A 9,275-nucleotide genomic window follows, 5' to 3' on the forward strand; every position below is an offset into this window, starting at 1 on the left:
AAATGTTCTAGAAGAACTAAATTATCTTTTATTGGATGTTGTTCTTCGTTTCCGATACGAAGCAAGAGTCACAGAATGTTGGATATGTTCTTACTTTTATATATCTAGTCAGTTGAACTTTTTCCATTTGAGGCCATACGTATAATTTTGGCAAGCTAGCTTTTACAGTCTCTGCTTTCATCGATTTTGGAACTACTGGTAGTACTTGACATAAATCACCTCCCAAACCATTGCTTTTCCGCCAAATGATTCATTGATATCCAATGTATCTCTAACAATCCGGTCAATTGTTTTGATCGTTTGACACTTAGCCATAAGCGCTTCATCCCATATTATCAATTTTGCCATTGCTCTGCTTTGATATATTTGTGATGGTTATGTCAGTTGTTTGAAGAGGTATATCAAATTTAAAGTGAGTTGTACGACCTCATAATAAAATCATTGTTGGTACACCAGTATCATGCCTCTTGATCTAACATTTGCAAGTAATGCATGATATATGAATATTATTCGATTCTATCATGACCCAAAATCTCACCTGTCATAATGGCGCCTATCTCAATACTAGACAAGCCGACAATCTCAATAAACTACCATATCTTTTAAGTTTAAAAACATAATATCTAAATTTAGCGAAAGAAAAACTCACATATATATATATATATATATATATATATATATATATATATATATATATATATATATATATATATATATACACACACACACACACACACACACACACACACACACAAAACCAAAACCCGGTGCCACTGAGTACATGAGCATCTATTATGAATACAAGTCGGGAAAATACGGTCTATAATAGTCTAAGACCAAATACATTAAGCAGGGAGATAGGGAAGGAGCGGCAAGGTCTGCGAAACTCGACAGCTACCTCAAAATCTCCGAAGAAATCAACTGCGCGAAAGAATCAACACCCGCTATGTCCGGAAATACCTGGATCTATACACGAAGTGCAGGGTATAGTATGAGTACAACCAACTCAGTAATTAACAATAATAAATAAGGAACTGAAGATAGTGACGAGCTAGACAGTTATAGTTCACTTTCAGTAATTCCAGCAAGAATAGACATGCTTTCAAATCCAACATTTTAAGTCAAATCAATTTATACAGTTCAAGTTCATGTAATCCGGATATAAAATCTTTCAGAAAATTTTACAGCAATGACAAATAGCAACTAAGTGCAACAACAAATGAAAAGTAAGTACAGCCTCTCAGGGCAACAGTCACTCCACTCGTCACAACAACTCAACCGCTCGGCTGTTAGACCTCAGCACTCACACTCAATGGGTACCCGCGCTCACAAGGGTGTTCAGACTTATGAGGAGCTCCTACAGCCCAAGCGCTATAATCTACACGGACAACTCACGTGCCATAGTATAAATATCTGGATCCACACGGACAACTCATGTGCTATAGTATAATATCTGGATCTGCACGAACAACTCACGTGTTGCACGGATAACTCACGTGCTATAATAATATCTCACAATCAGGCCCTTGGCCTCACTCAGTCATAAATCTATCCAGTCTCTCGGGCTCACTGTCACGACACGAAATTTCCCACTGATGGGGCCGTGATGGCGCCTAACATTTCACTTGCTAGGCAAGCCAACGTTAGAGAATCATTAAACCAATTCCTTATTTTCATTCAGTAAATAACAATAATTAAATAAGATGAAATATAATAAGTGCGGAATATTATAAAACTATATTAATTACTACCACCCGGATATGGAGTCACAATTTACGAGCATTCTAGAATTTACTACAAGTAATAGTCTGAAAGAAATACAACTGTCTGAATGAAAGAAACAATAGAACAAAAAAGATAGACGGGGACTTCAAGGTCTGTGAATGCCGACAGATCTACCTTGAGTCTCCGGACAGCGGACCAATAGCAAAATCTCGATCAACCCGAGCCGGTATCAAAATCTGCACAGAAAGTGCAGAGTGCAGCATCAGTATAACAGACCCCATGTACTGGTAAGTGTCGAGCCTAACCTCGGCGAGGTAGTGACGAGGCTAGGACAAGACACCCACATATAACCTGAATAGTATAATCATGCTAGTGGCAACAACAGTAAATAAAGAAATAACGCATAAATGATGGGAAGGGGTCATACAGTAGGGGAATACAATATAAAGAGTGAGAATAATGAAAAGACAGAGTTAAACCAAAAATCCTTAAACGAATTGAGCAAATAAAACAGCAAAGGAAAACTGCACGGTATCACCCTTCGTGCTTTTACTCTCAACCTCACCAAATAAATAAATAGAATGGCATGGCATCACCCTTCGTGCTTTTACTCTCAACCTCACCAAATAAATAAATAGAACAGCACTGGATCACCCTTCGTGCATTAAACCTCTCATAATATACACGGCATCACCACTCTTCCTCATAATATAAATAATGCATGCACGGCATCACCCTTCGTGCTTTACACTCCTCCTCACAAATCACAGAATCAATAACAACGGATAGAGAGGAGTATCACAAAGAAACCAGTATTTTACCCATAATCAATAGCACAATGTAATCTCAACCTTGAATCAATATTCGAAAGTTATCAAATCTCAATGAAACCAGATATAAGTCACCCAACATTTCAAATAACCCGCTAAGCATGGATAATAGAATTTAAGGCTACAAAATAGACAATAATAGAATTTCACTCGCATGCTATGACTCGACAACGAAGCATAGATGCTCGTCACCTCACCAATACATCGTATTTAGCAACCAAACACGTAGCAAATAAACACATAATACCTATTCCCTCAAGCCAAAGTTAGACACGACACTTACCTTACTCCGAAGACCACTTAATTCTCAATCACAGCTTTTCCTTTGGAATTCAGCTCCAAACTACTCGTATCCATTCAAAAATGACTCAATAACATCAAATATTGCTAAAGGAATCAATTATATTTCATAAATTAAATTTTCCAAATTTTCCTCCAAAATATCGACCTCGGGCCCGCTTGGTCAAAACTTGAGGTTCGGACCAAAATCGTTTTACCCATTCACCCCCGAGCCCGAATACATAATTAGTTTTGGAATCCGACCTCAAATTAGGGTCTAAATCCTCAAATTTCTGAAATCCCTAGTTTCTACCCTAACCCCTAATTCTACCATGAAAACTCTAGATTTTAGGTTGATAATTCATAAAATGTAATGGGTAATTGAAAGAAAGTGGTTTAGATTCACTTACCAACACTTTGGGAAAGAAATGGCTCTTGAAAAATCGCCTCTCACCGTTTCGTTTTTGAGAAAAATGAATTTTTGGCTAAATCCCGTGTTTGGATTTTGTTAAGTGTTGGACGACAGTGTTCATCGTGTTCGCGAGAGCACTGTCGCGTTCGTGAAGAGTATAGGCTTCCAAGCCTTCGCGTTCACGAGACAGTGTTCGCGTTCGCGTAGGCTACCCCCTCCCCCCATGGCCTTCGCGTTCGCGAGACATTGCTCGCGTTCGCAATGAAGGAATGATCGACTCTCCCCAGGTGTGCCTAACACTACGCGTTCGCGAGACATTGCTCGCGTTCGTGATGAAGGAATGATCGGCTCTCCCCATGTGTGCCTAACACTATGCGTTCGCGAAGGGTAATGCCCCCATCGCTTCGCGTTCGCGGCCAAGCCTTCACGTTCGCGAAGAAGAAAACTTCAGCTGCCCAGTTTTACTCTTCGCATTCGCGAGAGTACCTTCGCGAACACAAAGAAGGACATGCCAGAACACCTGTTGCAGCAAAATACCATATTTTCAAAGTCCAAAATATCCCGTGGCCTATCTGAAACTCTCCCGAGCCCTCGGGGCTCCAAACCAAACATGCACACAAGTCTAAAAATATTATACGAACTTGCTCGGGCGAAAATGTTCATCAAAAATTCATAACTTGAGCTAGGGACCTTCGAATGCGATTCCGGGCATACGCCCAGGTCCCATAATTCGTATGTTGACCGAAGTCAACTAAAATTAACTTTTAATGCATAAATTCATATTTTCATCAATTTTCAACATAAAGTCTTTCTAAAAACATGTCCGGACTGTGCACGCAAATCGAGGAGGGTAAAAATGAGACTGTAAGTCTTAAAAGTACAGATTCTAGTTCTAAAACATAAGATGACCTTTTGGGTCATCATATTCTCCACCTCTAAAACAACCGTTCGTCCTCGAACGGACATAGAAAAGTACCTGGGATGGTGAAAAGGTGGGGATATCTACTCCGCATATCGGACTCGGAATCCCAAGTAGCTGCCTCAATAGGCTGACCCCTCCACTGCACTCGAACATAAAGGTAACTCATTGATCTCAACTGGCGAACTTGCTGGGCTAGAATTTCCACTGGCTCCTCCTCGTTAGTCAAATCCTCGTCCAACTGGACAGAGCTGAAATCTAACACATGGGACGGATCACCGTGATACTTTTGAAGCATGGACACATGTAATACCGGATGAATAGCTGCTAAACTAGGAGGCAACACAAGCCTGTAAGCCACATCTCCCACTCTTTCCAGAATCTCAAAAGGTCTGATATACCTAGGGCTCAACTTGCCCTTCTTTCCGAACCTCATTACACTCTTCATGGGTGATACCCGAAGTAACACTCTCTCTCCGACCATGAATGCAACATCATGAACTCTATGGTCGGCATAACTCTTCTGCCTGGACTAAGTTGTGCGGAGTCGATCCTGAATAATCTTGACCTTATCCAAGGCATCCTGTACTAAGTCTGTGCCCAATAACCGAGCCTCTCCCGGCTCAAACCACCCAACTGGCGACCGACACCGCCTACCATATAATGCCTCATAGGGAGCCATCTGAATGCTTGATTGGTAACTTTTTTTATAGGCGAACTCTGCAAGGGGAAAGAACTGATCCCAAGAACCTCCAAAGTCTATGACACAAGCACGGAGCATATCCTCCAAGATCTGAATAGTACGCTCAGACTGACGTCCGTCTGAGGATGGAATGTTGTGCTCAACTCAACCCGCGTATCCAACTCACGCTGTACTGCCCTCCAAAAGTGTGAGGTAAACTGCGTACCTCAATCAGCAATGATAGACACGGGCACACCGTGAAGACGGACGATCTCCCGAATATAAATCTCTACTAACCGCTCCGAGGAATAGGTAACTGCCACAGGAATGAAGTGCACTGACTTAGTCAGCCTATCCACAATAACCCACATGGCGTCGAACATCCTCTGAGTCCGTGGGAGTCCAACAACAAAGTCCATAGTGATACGCTCCCACTTCCACTCAGGAATCTCTATCTGCTGAAGCAAACCACCGGGTCTCTGATGCTCATATTTCACCTGCTGAAAATTCAAGCACCGAGCCATGTAAGCAACTATATCTTTATTCATCCTCCTCCACCAATAATGCTACCGCAAGTCCTGATACATCTTGGCGGCGCCCGGATGAATAGAATACCGGAAACTGTGGGCCTCCTCAAGAATCAACTCACGAAGTCCATCCACATTAGGCACACAAATACGGCCCTGCATCCTCAAAACTCCGTCATCTCCAACAGTAACCTGCTTGGTACCACCGTGTCGCACTGTGTCTCTAAGGACAAGTAAATGAGGATCGTCATCCTGCCGATCTCTAATGCGCTCAAACAAAGAAGACCGAGCAACTGTACAAGCTAGGACACGGCTGGGCTCTGGTTAGTCAGGGCCTGAACATCCAATGCAAGCGGTCTCTCACCAACTAGAATATATGCAAGGCTACCCATCCTGACTGACTTTCTACTCAAAGCATCGACCACTATATTGGCCTTCCCGGGATGATTACAATATGGTGATATCATAATCTTTCAATAGCTCCAGCCACCTCCTCTACCTTAAATTGAGTTCCTTATTCTTGAACAAATACTGCAAGCTTCGATGATCAGTGAATACCTCACATGGCATGCCGTAAAGATAGTGCCTCCAAATTTTCAATGTGTGAACAATGGCTGCCAGCTCTAGATCATGAACAGGGTAATTCTTCTCGTGAACCTTCAGCTACCGCGAAGCATATGCAATAACCTTGCCACCCTGCGTCAATACCATACCCAGACCAATACGAGATGCGTCACAATATACTGTATAAGATCCTGAACCTGTGGGTAACACCAATACCAGTGCCGTAGTCAAAGCTGTCTTGAGCTTCTGAAAGCTCGCTTCATACTCATCTGACCACCTGAACGGGGCACCCTTCTGGGTCAATTTGGTCAACGGGGTTGCTATGGATGAAAACCCCTCCACAAATCGACGGTAATAGCCTGTCAAACCCAGAAAACTACGGATCTCTGTAGTTATGTGGGTCTAGGTCAGTTCTGAACTGCCTCAATATTCATAGGATCCACCTGAATACCCTCTGCTGATACAACGTGACCTAAGAAAACAACTAAACTCAACCAAATCTTGTATTTTGAGAACTTAGCATATAACTGGCTGTCTTTCAGAGTCTGAAGAACGATCCGAAGGTGCAGCTCATGCTCTTCTCGACTGTGGGTGTAGATCAAGATATCATCAATAAACACAACCACAAAGGAATCCAAGTAGGGTTTGAACACCCGGTTCATCAAATCCATGAATGTTGCTGGGGCATTTGTCAGCCTAAATGACATCATTAGAAACTCATAATGCTCATACCGAGTCTGAAAAGCTGTCTTAGGAACATCGGATGCCCTAATCCTCAATTGATAGTAGCCATATCTCAAATCAATCATTTAAAACACCTTGGCACCCTGAAGCTGATCAAATAAATCATCAATCCTCGGCAATGGATACTTGTTCTTGATGGTGACTTTGTTCAACTACCGATAATCTATACACATCCTTATCAATCCATCTTTCTTCTTCACAAATAACATGGGTGCACTCCAGGAGAGACACTAGGTCTAATGAAGCCCTTATCAAGCAAATCTTGCAACTGCTCTTTCAATTTTTTCAACTCTGGCGGGGCCATGCGGTATGGCGGAATGGAAATGGGCTGAGTTCTCGGAGCCAAATCAATGCAGAAATCAATATCCCTGTCGGGTCGCATCCCCGGCAGGTCTGCATGAAACACCTCTTGAAACTCACAAACGACCGGTACTGAATCCATGGAAGGAACCTCCACACTAGAATCACGGACATAAGCTAAATAAGCTAGACACCCCTTCTCGATCATATGCCGAGCCTTCACATAAGAGATAACCCTACTGGAAGAATGGCCAAGATTCCCTCTCCACTCTAATCCAGGCAACCCCTGCAAGGCTAAGGTCACCATCTTGGCGTGAAAATCTAATATAGCATGATAAGGTGACAGCCAATCCATACCCAGTATGACATCAAAATCAACCATGTCGAGAAGTAGAAGATCTACACGAGTCTCAAGACTCCCAATGGTGACCACACACGAACGATAAACACGATCTACAATAATAGCATCTCCCACTGGTGTGGACACATACACAGTAGCACTCAAAGAATCACGGGGCATAACCAAATAGGAAGCAAAATAGGATAACACATATGAGTAAGTAGATCCCGAATCAAATAGAACTGAAGCATCTCTATTGCAAACTGAAATAATACATGTGATAACAGCATCAGATGACTCAGCCTCAGGCCTGGCTGGGAAAGCATAACACCGAAGCTGGGCCCCACCACCCAGAACTACGTCCCTGGGACGGCCTCTAACTGGCTGGTCTCCACCTCTAACGGACTGACCTCTACCTCTAACAGTCTGGCCTCTACCTCTGGCTGCCTGACCCCTGCCTCTGGCTGGCTGAGCAAGTGGTGCAGCAACTGGTGCCGGAACCATGGCCCGAGAACTCTGATGATGTGAGCTGCCCGTTGCCCAAGAGCAAAATATAGCAATGTGCCTTGGATCACCACAAGTATAACATAACCTCGGCTGCTGTGACTGCTGACCCTAAAACTGACCTTATCGACCTGAATAACCACCCTGATAACTTTGGAGCAGAGGTTCACTAATAGGAGCTGGTGGTGCACTGTAGGCTAGCTGGTCGGAATAATGCATCTGAGGGCCACGACCACCTGAGGCACCATGGGATACCTAGAGCGCTGAATGAAACAGCCTGGGAGGATGGCCTCTACCAAACGTACTCCTGCCTCTAGACGAGGCACCGCTGAACTCACTGGAATGACGAGGTCTTTAGTCAGACCCCTGACTTCCCTAAGTAAGAACCATTTCGACTCGTCTGGTGACATTAGCAGCCTCCTGAAAAGGAATCTCACTCCCAGTCTCCTTAGCAATCTGCAATCTGATAGGCTGAGCAAGTCCATCAATAAACCTCCCCACCCTCTCTCTCTCTCTCGGTGGGAAGAAGAAGAAGAATAGCATGACCGGCCAAATCCACAAAACGGGTCTCATACTGAGTAACAGTCATACTGCCCTGTTGGAGATGCTCAAACTGACGGTGACGCTCCTCTCTCAATATGATAGGCAGAAACTTCTCTATGAAGAGTTGAGAGAACTGATCCCAAGTAAGAGCAGGCGACCCAGCTGGTCTGGTTAATAAGTAATCTCTCCACCATTTCTTGGCGGAACCAGTCATCTGAAATGCAGCAAAATATACCCCATTGGTCTCCACTATACCCATGTTCCGTAGAACCTCGTGACAGCTGTCAAGATACTCCTGGGGATCCTCTGAAGGAGCACCACTGAAGTGAACATGAAAGAGCTTGATAAACCTGTGCAATATCCATAAAGCCTCAGAAGACATAGCTGGCCCATCTCCGACCTGTGCCGCAATAACCGGCTGAACTAATCCGACTGGCTAAGCTGCTGGAGCCTGATACTGGGGAGCTATCTGCTCCGAAGTAGGAGTGGTGGGAGTCTGGGCTCCTCCTCCAGCCTGAGAGACTGCTGGTGCCATGGGAAATGTGCCAGTCTGGGCCACACTCTCCATAAGGCCCACCAAACGGACTAAAGCGTCCTGAAGTACTGGGTAGCAATGAACCCCTCTGGAACCTGAGCTGGTCCGGTAGGAACAGTCTGGGCTGGAATCTCCTCGTCAAGCTCTATCTGAGGCTCCACTGTTGGGGTTGCTGCTCGGGCTCTAGGCTGAGCCCTGCCCCTGCCTCGGTCTCTAGCATGGCCTCAGCCTCGACCTCTGCCCCGCATAGGAGCTACCACTGGAGGCTCTGCTGCTGCTCAACTGAGGAAGCGGTACGTGTTCTCGCCATCTGCGAAAGAATAAGAGTAGAAGAGTTCAATCAGTATTGGGAAATCAAAATCGCACGACAG

Source organism: Nicotiana tomentosiformis, chromosome 9 (assembly GCF_000390325.3).
Source record: "Nicotiana tomentosiformis chromosome 9, ASM39032v3, whole genome shotgun sequence".
In the NCBI taxonomy this organism is placed as follows: Eukaryota; Viridiplantae; Streptophyta; class Magnoliopsida; order Solanales; family Solanaceae; genus Nicotiana; species Nicotiana tomentosiformis.